We start from the raw sequence: 16477 nt of genomic DNA, 5'->3' as shown, positions 1-16477 counted from the left end.
ATATATATATATATATAAACTATTCTCTATTTTGATCACATGTTCATGTAAATGCCTGCGTATATACATATAACGTACATTGTATACTTTATTTATAAATAACTGTTAGAAATAGTTGACTATATAAATATTAGTATTACTATTAGTATTAGTAATATTATATACTATATATATATATTTTTTATTTTTGTGTTATTTGTATATATGCATATTTAACACTACATTCGATGCACGGTTCTGGTCTGTTCGGCCGTTTAATTAATTTTGTTAGAGCTACAAACCCTAACAGCTGCTTCCATTCAATAATTCCTAGTTCTTTGACTTTGACGTTGTTCTCTCCTATTCCCTTAAATAAAAAAGAGCATTGTCTACTTCCTTCTCGCTTCAATTTTGCTTATTCATCTTTTGCCGTTCAATCTCATTTGCTCGCATGGTGGTTTCCTTCTAACAAAAGGTGAATTGCTAATATTTTCTTCTACATTTTCAATAACTTTTTCATGGTTAATGCTTATCATCGGCCAAAAAAGCTAATTTTGATTTCTTCCCGGTCGTTTTCCGTTCATTTGCCCACGAGATTGGTGCTCCTTTCGGTTAGTTTTCTTCCGCAACCTCCCACAAGCGTCGTCTCCGTCTGGCTGGGTCACTCTTCATTGCCTGTTTCACACTGGGTACGTTGGAAACCTGACCTTTGCTTTTCAAGAACTCAATCGTTCATTTCCTGCGTTGTTTGTGACTTCCTCTATTTACCTGGCTAATGGGGTGACTTCTCCTTTTGCTTCTGCCCGTTATATGCATCAGGAACATGTCTAACTTATTCTTCTCAGTAGTTGCACGCAGATACATTTTTTTTTGTTTGGACTCCTGCTTGGTGCGTCTCTTTCTTCCGTCCCTTAAGCGTATGATTCAGAATTTATATGTGATTGAATTAAAAAATCATTGTAGTAACCATAAATTTTGCTTCCAGGCCACGGTTGCTCTTCCCCCAACTTTTTACCGTGAATTTCGTTCTGAACTGCCAGATGAGGTTAGGTTTGTCGATCCCTCTGGCCGTCGGTTTACCATGCTGCTCCACAAGACTCCTGCTCTTTGCCTGATAGTGGCGGGGTTTCCACAATTAATTAATGCCTTTACCATTAAGGAAAGATGCTGGTTCTTTATGGCCTACCTGGGTGATGCCGAGTTCCTTATGTTCCATGTGCTAGAGGTGAATGCGCCCCTCCTAGCTGCTGGGGTTTCACCCATGTATCCTTTAGCCGTACATGAACTATTAGGGAATGCTTGTGGCAATCTTGCTGCTTATTTTGTGCCCGCTTTGTCTCAGGATGAGGATTTCTTACTACCACATTCAATCCACTCTAATTTGCCATCAGTAATATATCCCATGGGTGATACATACACCATCCAATTTGCCTCCACCATACAAAATCTGCCCATGCTTTCGTTGCTTCTCGATATTTATTTCACTTTTGCTACTGATTATGAAGCCAAACCCCTTGACTATCGCGCCTTTGCTTCAATGCTTGGCCATTACTCAAATTTCTGCCCCGGATCACTTCACAGCTTGCTCCCAAACCGTGAAGCTGTTGTTGTCGATAAACTGATTTCAAAATACCAAGCTGCGGAGTATATTTTGGTAAGGATTTATTCAGCCCTTCGATGCGTCCGTGTTTGGTTGATGTGGGTTTTTTGTCCTAAATATCTACATGTACGAAGTAACAGCATCTAACTCACTTTGAGACCATTTTCTCTCATTTGTTTTGTAGACCCTTCCTATCAGTTTTGTTTAAAGGGCCTTTGGGATTAAACCTGATCAAGTCGACGTTGTCGATGATGCTGGTGTGTGTTACAAGGTCCACGTTCGCTCGAAGCCAAGTCGGCCTCGAGAGTGCTATTTCGCTAAGGGGTGGAGGCCTTTTAGTCAGCACCACATGCTGCATACTGGAAGTAGCATTAGGCTAATGGTTTATTCCTTTAAGAACTGGCGTGTGCATTGTCATGTCCTATGTATTTGATGCCTTGTTCCCTGAAGCCGAAAACTGTGCTCCCACCATCAAATATCGAACTTGGTGTTTTATCAATGTGCAATATGCATTTTATTATGTGCTGTGGGTTAACCCATTAAATTAGCATACTTAAGATTTACTATCCATATTGATAAGATAAATTTAATCACATTTAGTCAGAAGTTCTTTCGTTCTTGAATACAAACACTTGGACAATGCTGCCTATGTAATTGAATAGGATTCTGCTGCGTGACTGATGACAAACATTTTATTTTTTTATCCCCTTTCATATAATAGCCACTGTATTATACTTTATTATAGGATTTAGGACCGCACTGTCGCACCCTATGGGTTTAACGGAGATGACTCCCCGTGATGGTTTGGGAAAAATTAGTTCTCTGATACTTCTGACAACTTTTCATTCCTTTTAAGTAATGTTATATCCATCTTGCATTAAAGAACTTTTCTCACTCTTTAAATCACCCATTAACCAAAGGTTTAGTCTTTTTATATTAAACTTTGCCTTCAAAAAACCATTTAACCAGTTAGTTTTTAATTCTTTTGGTTCCATTATTTTACACCATTAAATAGTTGTTTTTGTATTTTCATATTACAAAACCTTTTACTAATATGTCTACTATTTAGTTTATACCTAGAAAATCTTTTGTTTTTTCAATAATGGTTTTTTTGGGTGGTCTGTATGCATTATTCTTACATGACATAAAAAGCCTTCATGCTTCTTTCTTCCAATAACAATGCCTATACATTAATTCTTCTACACATTATCAGGGGTCAGATCTCTTTATTGTAGTGTTATAATGACGTTTATGGATATTATCAAATTAGTTGTATAATGGTCAAAAAAATACCCCCACATTTTCGCTATGTTGCAATTGATCCAATTTTTTTCTATGTGTGAATCTATCCACGAGTTATTGTCATTGCTGTTAACTTCCCCTGTTGACACATGAGCAGCCATTTTTGACTAACTGAATAAGTTTTCATCCATTTCTCCCTTTAACCTAAAACGGTCAAATCCTTTTAACATGTTACCTTTGCTCTCTATGGATCAATTATTTTCCTCTGTGGCGTGCTCAGTTCAATTAAAAGCATCAAACACGAGCTTTGATTATTCAGTTGGATAACGCCTTTCCCGCAAGCTATTCAGCCCCAAACTTATTTATAGGTTATTTGTTATATAGTATTTATTATTAGTCAATTATTTAGCTTTTTATTTATTTTGTTTCCTAATTAATTGGTATTTACTCTATTATTTAATCACCTTTTTTCCTGGATTTAATACTTAAGTAAATCTTCAAGTAAAACTTCATTTGGCATTTAATTAGTAATTAGATATTAGTTATATTTGTTATTGCTATACTAATACTTGTGGTCATAGTTCTAATAACACGAATATTATAATAACAACTGTATAATAACACTGATATTATAATATTATTATCACAACCGTCTAATATAATATAAAATATGTAATATATAATATAGTTAATATGATTTAATGAGTTAAGATTGTATAATGGTTCTAGATTTCACGTTGTATAATACTATACTATACTATAATACTATAAAACTATAACACTATAACACTATATTATACTATACTATTGTTATATTATATTATTATTATTATTGTATAGTTGTATAATTGTATAAACTATATACTATAATACTTTACTATAATAGTATAGTATAATAATTCTATAATTCTATAACTGTACAATATTATTATATTTGACACATACTAAATAATGTTTATTTTTTTAATTTTTTTAAATTCTTTAAATCTTTTAATTTTTACATCTATAATCTTTAAATCTTAAAAATAAATTCTTAAACTGTTTAATTGCTCGGCCGAATTAGTATGCTAGCTTTCAAGATGTATATCGAGTAAGGGTTTCAGTTTTTACAATATTGGTCTATTTCGTCGTCTCTGTAAATTTATTTATTATTTATTCTTTATTAATTTCATTTTATTTTCAATTTAAAGTAAACTGTTGTCTAACCAGCGTCAGACGATGCCGACCGTAGTCCCGTTTCCAGTTTGCTAAATTGCAATTGGTCAATGCTGGGACCTAGTGCTCTATAAAGCCTTCTCTTCTTTCCAACATCCTTGCACACTGAGTTTATCTACATTTTTAATACTGGTTCGTTCTAAGACGTCCTTATCTCATGTGACATATGTTTATTGTGATTGATATTGTTATTGCTACTGCTACATGCACATGCGTTCAAGTTTTTCCTTTACTTCCTTAGATTTAATCATACATGCATCACATATCACATATTTATTCCATTCATTATTTGCACTGTGATCTATTTTTTTGTTTTCCATGCCATTCTGCCACCATTTTCACTATATTGGTTTCTATTGCTTTGACTTTCATCGTGCCACATTCGTTGCAAGTTGATCTTTTTGCAATACCCAAGTAATGCACACTCCGTGACATCTCCTGAGTGTTTATGTGTTTATTCCCAATTTCTACATCGACCGTTTCCTTTTTTGGCATGTGATAGTTAGAAACATGGGCTACACTGTTGTTATTGTTGGGTTATGGACATGGTGTTGTGATCTTTACATGTCCTTTGCTATGGCACAACACGTGTTTAATAGATTTTCATTGGTGGCTTCGGTGGAACCCCCACTCATTAATGTTAAAAACATTAGTGTATGTTATAATTATTGGTTTTATATTTATAATTATTTTTGCTTTTTGTACTTCCGTCTCAGTTGATGGTGATTTCTTCCTTTGTATTTGTTTCTCCTCGTGTCTACTTTTTTAATCAGTATCTAAAATTCTCTGCAGTTACTCAACTGCTGGACTCATATTTTCTTCTTGTGCTTCTTCGAGGCCCAAATCCAATCCACCAAATGGATCAGAAATTTGATTCTGTGAAAGACCTTTCTCTCATTTCAGAGAAGAACTGGTGCATTAAAGTAAGAATTTTGAGGATGTGGAAGGTTCCCTCATATGAAAAGAGATACTCGCAACCTTCAGTGGAGTTGGTTGTCATTGACAAAGATGTAGGTTTGATGAGCGGATAATTTGTACGCTTTTTGGCATTGTTTTTAGTATGTTTTTAGTATGATCTAGTTAGTTTTTAGTATATTTTTATTAGTTTTTAGTTAAAATTCACTTTTCTGGACTTTACTATGAGTTTGTGTGTTTTTCTGTGATTTCAGGTATTTTCTGGCTGAAATTGAGGGACCTGAGCAAAAATCTGATTCAGAGACTAAAAAGGACTGCAGATGCTGTTGGATTCTGACCTCCTTGCACTCGAAGTGGATTTTCTGGAGCTACAGAAGCCCAATTGGCGCGCTCTCAACGGCGTTGGAAAGTAGACATCCTGGGCTTTCCAGCAATATATGATATTCTATACTTTGCCCAAGATTTGATGGCCCAAACCGGCGTTCAAAGTCACCCTCAGAATTCCCAGCGTTAAACGCCGGAACTGGCACCAAAGTGGGAGTTAAACGCCCAAACTGGCACAAAAGCTGGCGTTTAACTCCAAGAGAAGTCTCTACACGAAAATGCTTCAATGCTCAGCCCAAGCACACACCAAGTGGGCCCGGAAGTGGATTTTTATGTCATTTACTCATCTTTGTAAACCCTAGGCTACTAGTTCTCTATAAGTAGGACCTTTTACTATTGTATTTTCATCTTTGGATCCTTTGATCATCTTTTGATCACTTTAGATCTTTTGATCACGTTTGGAGGCTGGCCTCACGGCCGTGCCTAGACCTTATTCTTATGTATTTTCAACGGTGGAGTTTCTACACACCATAGATTAAGGTGTGGAGCTCTGCTGTACCTCGAGTATTAATGCAATTACTATTGTTCTTCTATTCAATTCCGCTTGTTCTTGTTCTAAGATATCACTTGTTCTTCAACTTGATGAATGTCATGATCCATGACACTCATCATCATTCTCACCTATGAACGTGTGCCTGACAACCACCTCCGTTCTACCTTAGATTGGGTGGATATCTCTTGGGTTCTTTAACCGGAATCTTCGTGGTATAAGCTAGAACTGATGGCGGCATTCAAGAGAATCTGGAAGGTCTAAACCTTGTCTGTGGTATTCTGAGTAGGATTCAATGATTGAATGACTGTGACGAGCTTCAAACTCGCGATTGTGGGGCGTTAGTGACAGACGTAAAAGAATCACTGGATTCTATTCCGACATGATCGAGAACTGACAGCTGGATAGCCGTGCCGTGACAGGGTGCGTTGAACATTTTCACTGAGAGGATGGGAGGTAGCCACTGACAACAGTGAAACCCTTGCATACAGCTTGCCATGGAAAGGAGTAAGAAGGATTGGATGAAGACAGTAGGAAAGCAGAGAGACGGAAGGGACCAAGCATCTTCATACGCTTATCTGAAATTCCCACCAATGAATTACATAAGTATCTCTATCTTTATCTTTATGTTTTATTCATCATTCATATCCATTTGAGTTTGCCTGACTAAGATTTACAAGGTGACCATAGCTTGCTTCATACCAACAATCTCTGTGGGATCGACCCTCACTCGCGTAAGGTTTATTACTTGGACGACCCAGTACACTTGCTGGTTAGTTGTGCGAAGTTGTGTTTATGCCATGGTATTGAACACCAAGTTTTTGGATTCATCACCGGGGATTATTTGAGTTGTGAAAAGTATTGATCACAATTTCGTGCACCAAGTTTTTGGCGCCGTTGCCGGGGATTGTTGAGTTTGGACAACTGACGGTTCATCTTGTTGCTTAGATTAGGTATTTTTCTTCAGAGTTCTTAAGAATGAATTCTAGAGTTTCAAGATGATCTGTTGAAATCTGGCTGGCTGTGAAGCCATGTCTAATTTTATTGGACCGAGGTTTCATCTTATCATCACAAGAGCTTGTTGATTTCTATCAATCTTGCTGTTGGAGCAGTAATCTGCTAAGGCTTGGCTGGCCATTGGCCATGTCTAGTGTCTTGGACCAGAGCTTTCTTTGAAAGCTTGGCTGGCTATGAAGCCATGTCTAATTCCTGGACCGAAGTCTTAGACTAACATTGCATGATTCCTGGAATTCTCATTAAGAATTTTGATACCTTTATTTTCTTTTCCACTTAATTTTTGAAAAAGCACAAAAAAAATTACAAAATCATAAAATCCAAAAATTTCTTGTTTGAGTCTAGAGTCTCATTTTAAGTTTGGTGTCAATTGCATGTTTCTGTTCTTCTTGCATCCATTCATGTGTCTTAAGTGATCTTCAAGATTTTCTTGATGATTTCATTGCTCTGATCTTTAAATTCTCTTGACTTGAGTGTTTTGTGTGTCTCATATGCATTCTCATTTTGTCAGTGTCAGTAGTATACAAACTGCTAAGTTTGGTGTCTTGCATGCATTGTTATTTGATTTTAGTTGCATTTTGATTATTCCTCATTATTAAAAATCCAAAAATATTTTTAATTTGTGTCTTTTCAAGTCAATAATACAGAGGATTGAAGATTCAGAACATACAGCAAAGGAACTACACAGAAAAAGCTGGGCGTTCAAAATGCCCAGTGAAGAAGACAGACTGGCGTTTAAACGCCAGCCAGGGTGCCTGGCTGGGCGTTTAACGCCCAAAAGGGTAGAGTTTTGGGCGTTAAACGCCAGAATGTGCACCATTCTGGGCATTTAACGCTAGGATGGCACAAGAGGGAAGATTCTGTTTTCAGTTTAAATTTTTTTTTCAAGTTTTCAAAATTTTTCAAAATCAAATCTTTTTCAAATCAAATCTTTTCAATCAAATCTTTTTCAAAATCAATTTCTTTCTTTTTTCAAAAAATACTTGCTATCAATTAATGATTTGATTCAACATTTCAAGTATGTTGCCTTTTCTGTTGAGAAAGGTTTAATGTTTGAATCATATCTTTTCTTGTTAGCCAAGTTATTAATTTTTAAAATCAAATCTTTTTTTTAAAATGTTTTTCAAATCATATCTTCTCAATCACATCTTTTTAAAACCAATCATATTTTCCTAATCACATCTTTTTCAAAATGGTTTTCAATCATATCTTTTTAATTTCTTATTTCAAAATCTTTTTCAAAAATCACTTTACTTCTTTCTCAATCATGGTTTTCGAAAATCAATTAAAGTTTTTCAAAATGTTTTTAAAATCTTTTTAATATTTTCGAAAATTTCTTCCCCTCTTTTCACATCCTTCTATTTATGGACTAACACTATTCCTTAATGCACAATTCGAACTCCATCTTCTTTGATAAGTTCAAATTTTCTACTTCTGCCTTCTAATTTTCTTTTCCTCTGACACCTCAAGGAATCTCTATACTGTGACATAGAGGATTCCATATTTTCTTGTTCTCTTCTCTTTCATATGAGCAGGAACAAAGACAAAAGCATTCTTGTTGAGGCTGACCCTGAACCTGAAAGAACCTTGAAGCGAAAGCTAAGAGAAGCTAAGGCACAATTCTCTGTAGAGGACCTAACAGAAATCTTCAAAGAAGAAGAAAACATGGCAGCCGAAAACAACAACAATGCCAACAATGCAAGGAAGGTGCTGGGTGACTTTACTGCACCTACTCCCGACTTCTATGGGAGAAGCATCTCTATCCCTGCCATTGGAGCAAACAACTTTGAGCTTAAGCCTCAATTAGTTTCTCTAATGCAACAGAATTGCAAGTTCCATGGACTTCCATTGGAAGATCCTCATCAGTTTTTAGCTGAATTCTTGCAAATCTGTGACACTGTCAAGACTAATGGGGTTGACCCTGAGGTCTACAGACTTATGCTATTCCCTTTTGCTGTAAGAGACAGAGCTAGGACATGGTTGGACTCACAACCTAAAGAAAGCCTGAACTCTTGGGAAAAGCTAGTCAATGCCTTCTTGGCAAAGTTCTTTCCACCTCAAAAATTGAGTAAGCTTAGAGTGGAAGTCCAAACCTTCAGACAAAAGGAAGGAGAATCCCTCTATAAAGCTTGGGAAAGATACAAACAATTAATCAGAAAGTGTCCCTCTGACATGCTTTCTGAATGGAGTATCATAGGTATTTTCTATGATGGTCTCTCTGAACTATCCAAGATGTCTTTGGATAGCTTTGCTGGAGGATCTCTTCATCTGAAGAAGACGCCTACAGAAGCTCAAGAACTAATTGAAATGGTTGCAAATAACCAATTCATGTACACTTCTGAAAGGAATCCTGTAAACGATGGGGCTAATCAGAAGAAAGGAGTTCTTGAGATTGATACTCTGAATGCCATACTGGCTTAGAACAAAATATTGACTCAGCAAGTCAATTTGATTTCTCAAAGTCTGTCTGGAATGCAAAATGCACCAGGCAGTACTAAGGAAGCTTCATCTGAAGAAGAAGCTTATGATCCTGAGAACCCTTCAATGGAAGAGGTGAATTACATGGGAGAACCCTATGGAAACACCTATAATCCTTCATGGAGAAATCATCCAAATCTTTCATGGAAGGATCAACAGAGACCTCAACAAGGTTTCAACAATAATAATGGTGGAAGAAACAGGTTTAGCAATGGCAAGCCTTTTCCATCATCTTCTCAGCAACAGACAGAGAATTCTAAGCAGAGTAACTCTGACTTAGCAACCATGGTCTCTGATCTAATCAAAACCACTCAAAGTTTCATGACTGAAACAAGGTCCTCCATTAGAAATTTGGAGGCACAAGTGGGTCAGCTGAGCAAGAAAATTACTGAACTCCCTCCTAGTACTCTTCCAAGCAATACAGAAGAAAATCCAAAAGGAGAGTGCAAAGCCATCAACATGGCCAAATTTGGAGAGGAGGAAGAGGCAGTGAACGCCACTGAGGAAGACCTCAATGGACGTCCACTGGCCTCCAATGAGTTCCCCAATGAGGAACCATAGGAATCTGAGGCTCAAAATGAAACCATAGAGATTCCATTGAACTTACTTCTGCCATTCATGAGCTCTGATGAGTATTCTTCCTCTGAAGAGGATGAGTATGTCACTGAAGAGCAAGTTGCAAAATACCTTGGAGCAATCATGAAGCTAAATGACAAGTTATTTGGAAATGAGACTTGGGAGGATGAACCCCCTTTGCTCACCAAAGAACTGGATGACTTGTCTAGGTAGAAATTACCTCAAAAGAGACAGGATCCTGGAAAGTTTTCAATACCTTGTACCATAGGCACCATGACCTTTAAGAAGGCCTTGTGTGACCTAGGGTCAAGTGTAAACCTCATGCCTCTCTCTGTAATGGAGAAGCTGGGGATCTTTGAGGTGCAAGCTGCAAAAATCTCACTAGAGATGGCAGACAATTCAAGAAAACAAGCTCATGGACTTGTAGAGGATGTTCTGGTAAAAGTTGAAAACCATTACATCCCTGCTGATTTTATAGTCCTAGAGACTGGGAAGTGCATGGATGAATCCATCATCATTGGCAGACCCTTCCTAGCCACAGCAAAGGCTGTGATTGATGTTGATAGAGGAGAATTGATCATTCAAGTGAATGAAGAATCCTTTGTGTTTAAGGCTCAAGGATATCCCTCTGTCACCATGGAGAGGAAGCATGAAGAGCTTCTCTCAAAACCGAGCCAAACAGAGCCCCCACAGTCAAACTCTAAGTTTGGTGTTGGGAGGCCATAACCAAATTCTAAGTTTGGTGTTGAACCCCCACATTCAAACTCTAAGTTTGGCGTTGGGAGGTTCCAACATTGCTCTGAGCATCTGTGAGGCTCCATGAGAGCCCTCTGTCAAGCTACTGACATTAAAGAAGCGCTTGTTGGGAGGCAACCCAATGTTATATTTTATCTATTTTCCTTTGTTATTTTATGTTTTCTGTAGGTTGATGATCATGAGAAGTCACAAAATCAAATGAAAAAGCAAAAACAGAATGAAAAACAGAAAGAAAAATAGCACACCCTGGAGGAAGAACCTGCTGGCGTTTAAACGCCAGTAAGGCTAGCAGATGGGCGTTTAACGCCCAGTCTGGCACCATTATGGGTGTTTAACGCCAGAAAGGGGCACCAGACTGGTGTTAAACGCCAGTAAAGGGCAAGAAGTTGGCGTTAAATGCCAGAAATGGGCACCAGCCCGGCATTTAACGCCAGAATTGGCATGAAGAGCAATTTTGCTCGCCACTTGGTGCAGGGATGACTTTTCCTTGACACCTCAGGATCTGTGGACCCCACAGGATCCCCACCTACCCCACCACTCTCTCTCTTCTTCACCCACTCACCAATCACCTCAACACCTCTTCCCCAAAAACCCTTCACCTATCAAATCCCATCTTTCTCTTCACCACTCACATCCATCCTTCATAAAACCCCACCTACCTCACCATTCAAATTCAAACCACTTTCCCACCCAAACCCACCCATACATGACCGAACCCTACCCCTCTCCCCACTCCTATATAAACCCATCTTCACTCCTTCATTTTCACACAACCTAAACACTACTTCTCCCCCTTTGGCCGAACCACAAAGCCATCTCCATCTCCTTCATTTCTTCTTCTTCTACTCTCTTCTTTCTTCTTTTGCTCGAGGACGAGCAAACCTTTTAAGTTTGGTGTGGTAAAAGCACTGATTTTTGTTTTTCTATAACCATTTATGGCATCCAAGGCCGGAGAAACCTCTAGAAAGAGGAAAGGGAAGGCAAAAGCTTCCACCTCCGAGTCATGGGAGATGGAGAGATTCATCTCAAGGGTGCATCAAGACCACTTCTATGAAGTTGTGGCCTTGAAGAAGGTGATCCCCGAGGTCCCTTTTAAACTCAAAAAGAGTGAATATCCGGAGATCCGACATGAGATCCGAAGAAGAGGTTGGGAAGTTCTTACCAACCCCATTCAACAAGTCAGAATCTTAATGGTTCAAGAGTTCTATGCCAATGCATGGATCACCAAGAACCATGATCAAAGTGTGAACCCGGATCCAAAGAATTGGCTTACTATGGTTCGGGGGAAATACTTGGATTTTAGTCCGGAAAATGTAAGGTTGGCATTCAACTTGCCCATGATGCAAGGAGATGAACATCCTTACACTAGAAGGGTCAACTTTGATCAAAGGTTGGACCAAGTCCTCACAATCATTTGTGAAGAGGGCGCCCAATGGAAGAGAGATTCAAGAGGAAAGCCGGTTCAATTGAGAAGGCATGACCTCAAACCCGTGGCTAGGGGATGGTTGGAGTTTATCCAACGCTTAATCATTCCCACTAGCAACCGGTCCGAAGTTACTATAGACCGGGCCATCATGATTCATAGCATCATGATTGGAGAAGAAATAGAAGTTCATGAGGTTATATCCCAAGAACTTTATAAGGTGGCGGACAAGTCCTCTACCTTGGCAAGGTTAGCCTTTCCTCATCTCATTTGTCACCTCTGTTATTCAGTTGGAGTTGACATAGAGGGAGACATCCCCATTGATGAGGACAAGCCCATCACTAAGAAGAGGATGGAGCAAACAAGAGACCCCTCTCATCATCAAATCCCTGAGATGCCTCAAGGGATGCACTTTCCTCCACAAAATTATTGGGAGCAACTAAACACCTCCCTAGGAGAATTGAGTTCTAACATGGGACAACTAAGGGTGGAGCACCAAGAACATTTCATCCTCCTCCATGAAATTAGAGAAGATCAAAGAATCATGAGAGAGGAGCAACAAAGACAAGGAAGAGACATTGAGGAGCTCAAGCACTCCATAGGATCTTCAAGAGGAAGAACAAGCCGCCATCACTAAGGTGGACCCGTTCTTTAATTTTCTTGTTCTTTATTTTTTCTGTTTTTCAAAAATTATGCTTATGTTTATCTATGTTTGTGTCTTATGATCATTAGTGTCTTAGTATCTATGCCTTAAAGTTATGAATGTCCTATGAATCCATCACCTCTCTTGAATGAAAAATGTTCTTAATTGAAAAAGAGAAGAATTGCATGAATTTTGAATTTTATAACAGTTTAATTATTTTGATGTGGTGGCAATACTTTTGTTTTCTGAATGTATGCTTAAATAGTGCATATGTCTTTTGAATTTGTGGTTCATGAATGATGGCTCTTGAAAGAATGATGAAAAAGGAGACATGTTACTGAGGATCTGAAAAATCATAAAAATGATTCTTGAAGCAAGAAAAAGCAGTGAATTCAAAAAAAAAAAAAAGAAAGAAAAAGAAAGAGAAAAAGAAAGAGAAAAAGAAAGAAAAAGAAAGAAATAAAGTTGTGATCCAAGGCAAAAAGAGTGTGCTTAAGAACCCTGGACACCTCTAATTGGGGACTCTAGCAAAGCTGAGTCACAATCTGAAAAGGTTCACCCAATTATGTGTCTGTGGCATGTATGTATCTGGTGGTAATACTGGAAGGCAGAGTGCTTTGGGCCACGGCCAAGACTCAATAAGTAGCTGTGTTCAAGAATCATCATACTTAACTAGGAGAATCAATGACACTATCTGGATTCTGAGTTCCTAAAGAAGCCAATCATTCTGAATTTCAAAGGATAGAGTGAGATGCCAAAACTGTTCAGAGGCAAAAAGCTAAAAGTCCCGCTCATCTAATTAATACTGATCTTCATAGATGTTTTTGGAATTCATTGCATATTCTCTTCTTTTTATCTTATTTGATTTTCAGTTGCTTGAGGACAAGCAACAATTTAAGTTTGGTGTTGTGATGAGCGGATAATTTGTACGCTTTTTGGCATTGTTTTTAGTATGTTTTCAGTATGATCTAGTTAGTTTTTAGTATATTTTTATTAGTTTTTAGTTAAAATTCACTTTTCTGGACTTTACTATGAGTTTGTGTTTTTTTCTGTGATTTCAGGTATTTTCTGGCTGAAATTGAGGGACCTGAGCAAAAATCTGATTCAGAGACTAAAAAGGACTGCAGATGTTGTTGGATTCTGACCACCCTGCACTCGAAGTGGATTTTCTGGAGCTAAAGAAACCCAATTGGCGCGCTCTCAATGGCGTTGGGAAGTAGACATCCTGGGCTTTCCAGCAATATATGATAGTCCATACTTTGCCCAATATTTGATGGCCCAAACCGGCGTTCAAAGTCACCTTCAGAATTCCCAGCGTTAAACATCGGAACTGGCACCAAAGTGGGAGTTAAACGCCCAAACTGGCACAAAAGCTGGCGTTTAACTCCAAGAGAAGTCTCTACACGAAAATGCTTCAATGCTCAGCGCAAGCACACACCAAGTGGGCCCGGAAGTGGATTTTTATGTCATTTACTCATCTTTGTAAACCCTAGGCTACTAGTTCTCTATAAGTAGGACCTTTTACTATTGTATTTTCATCTTTGGATCCTTTGATCATCTTTTGATCACTTTAGATCTTTTGATCATGTTTGGAGGCTGGCCTCACGGCCATGCCTAGACCTTATTCTTATGTATTTTCAACGGTGGAGTTTCTACACACCATAGATTAAGGTGTGGAGCTCTGCTGTACCTCGAGTATTAATCCAATTACTATTGTTCTTCTATTCAATTCCACTTGTTCTTGTTCTAAGATATCACTTGTTCTTCAACTTGATGAATGTGATGATCCATGACACTCATCATCATTCTCACCTATGAACGTGTGCCTGACAACCACCTCCGTTCTACCTTAGATTGGGTGGATATCTCTTGGGTTCTTTAACCGGAATCTTCGTGGTATAAGCTAGAACTAATGGCGGCATTCAAGAGAATCCGGAAGGTCTAAACCTTGTCTGTGGTATTCTGAGTAGGATTCAATGATTGAATGACTGTGACGAGCTTCAAACTCGCGATTGTGGGGCGTTAGTGACAGACGCAAAAGAATCACTGGATTCTATTCCGACATGATCAAGAACCGACAGCTGGATAGCCGTGCCGTGACAGGGTGCGTTGAACATTTCCACTGAGAGGATGGGAGGTAGCCACTGACAACGGTGAAACCTTTGCATACAGCTTGCCATGGAAAGGAGTAAGAAGGATTGGATGAAGACAGTAGGAAAGCAGAGAGACGGAAGGGACCAAGCATCTTCATACGCTTATCTGAAATTCCCACCAATGAATTACATAAGTATCTCTATCTTTATCTTTATGTTTTATTCATCATTCATATCCATTTGAGTTTGCCTGACTAAGATTTACAAGGTGACCATAGCTTGCTTCATACCAACAATCTCTGTGGGATCGACCCTTACTCGCGTAAGGTTTATTACTTGGACGACCCAGTACACTTGCTGGTTAATTGTGCGAAGTTGTGTTTATGCCATGGTATTGAACACCAAGTTTTTGGATTCATCACCGGGGATTATTTGAGTTGTGAAAAGTATTGATCACAATTTCGTGCCCCAAGGTTCCTGCCTTTTGTTGAGTTATGTATGGTATTCCTTTCAGAAGTTTCTCATCTCCCTGATATCATTGATCTCATTATTTTTTAATTGCACCGTTGTCAGGGAACTCAGATCCATTGTTTCATCCGGTCTGTCCATTACCGGCTTTTTGAACCTATCCTTGAGGAGGGAAAGGTGTTTGTTGTGGGCAACTTCGCAATGGACTCAAACACACAGAAATACAGACCCACCAAGCTTAGCATGCGGATCATATTTAAGAGGGACACATTGGTGTCTGGTGCTGATGACATGGATATTCCAATTGAGTCATTTGATTTCGTGGCAACCAAGGAAATCTTATCATCCGTTAAGGATGACTTATATCTTATTGGTATGCACTTTGATGTTGTCATTGTGCCACTCACATCTACGTCATTTACCTAGCATAACATCTTTTTGCCCTTGCTAACTGTCTGCTTACTCCTGGAGCAGATTTTGTTGGTCTATTGTCCGCAAAGAGTGAGTTGATTCCTTTTGAATATAGGAATCGGAAGTCACATTACATGAAAATCGAGCTTGATGATCTGAGGTAAGTATTTTCATCTCATTATGCATAGACACTTATATACCTTGCCCACGTTGCATTTGAAACTTTCCTCAAATTGTGTTATCTAATGATCATCATTGTGCTATGTAAAACCCGATAAAAAAATGCGTGTGCACCCAAAAGTGGCAGTGAGAAGCTTTCATGCACCTTGTGGGAAAATTATGCCTCTGAATTGATAACTCTTCTTGATGCGAACAAGGCCACTGAATTTATAATTGTGCTCCAATTTGCCAAGATGAAGTTCTACAATGGTATATTTAACAGTGCCCCACTATATATGAACCTCTTTATATCAAACCATCTATTTATCTAATCAGATTTCATTTTATTTTCAGGTGTTATGACTATAACCAACACAAACTACACCACAAGGCTCACGGTTAATGCTAATCTTGAAGTGGTTAAGAAATTCTGTCAAAAGTTCGTTTCTTTAACAAAGCCTTTATTTATTTGTTCCCCACCTTTTTTGTTTTCCAATCAACTTTTACTGTTCCTGTATTGTTTGTGACATGGTAATGTTGTTAATTTGATTGATGCTAGGCTGATTTGACTTGGTAGCAAGCACAGCACCAGCGTTGAAGTTATTGGCCGGGTTGTGAGGCATTCTCCATC

The sequence above is a fragment of the Arachis hypogaea genome, chromosome 7 (genome assembly GCF_003086295.3).
Source record: "Arachis hypogaea cultivar Tifrunner chromosome 7, arahy.Tifrunner.gnm2.J5K5, whole genome shotgun sequence".
Classification (NCBI taxonomy): Eukaryota; Viridiplantae; Streptophyta; class Magnoliopsida; order Fabales; family Fabaceae; genus Arachis; species Arachis hypogaea.
Note: the sequence above shows the minus strand (reverse complement) of the source record.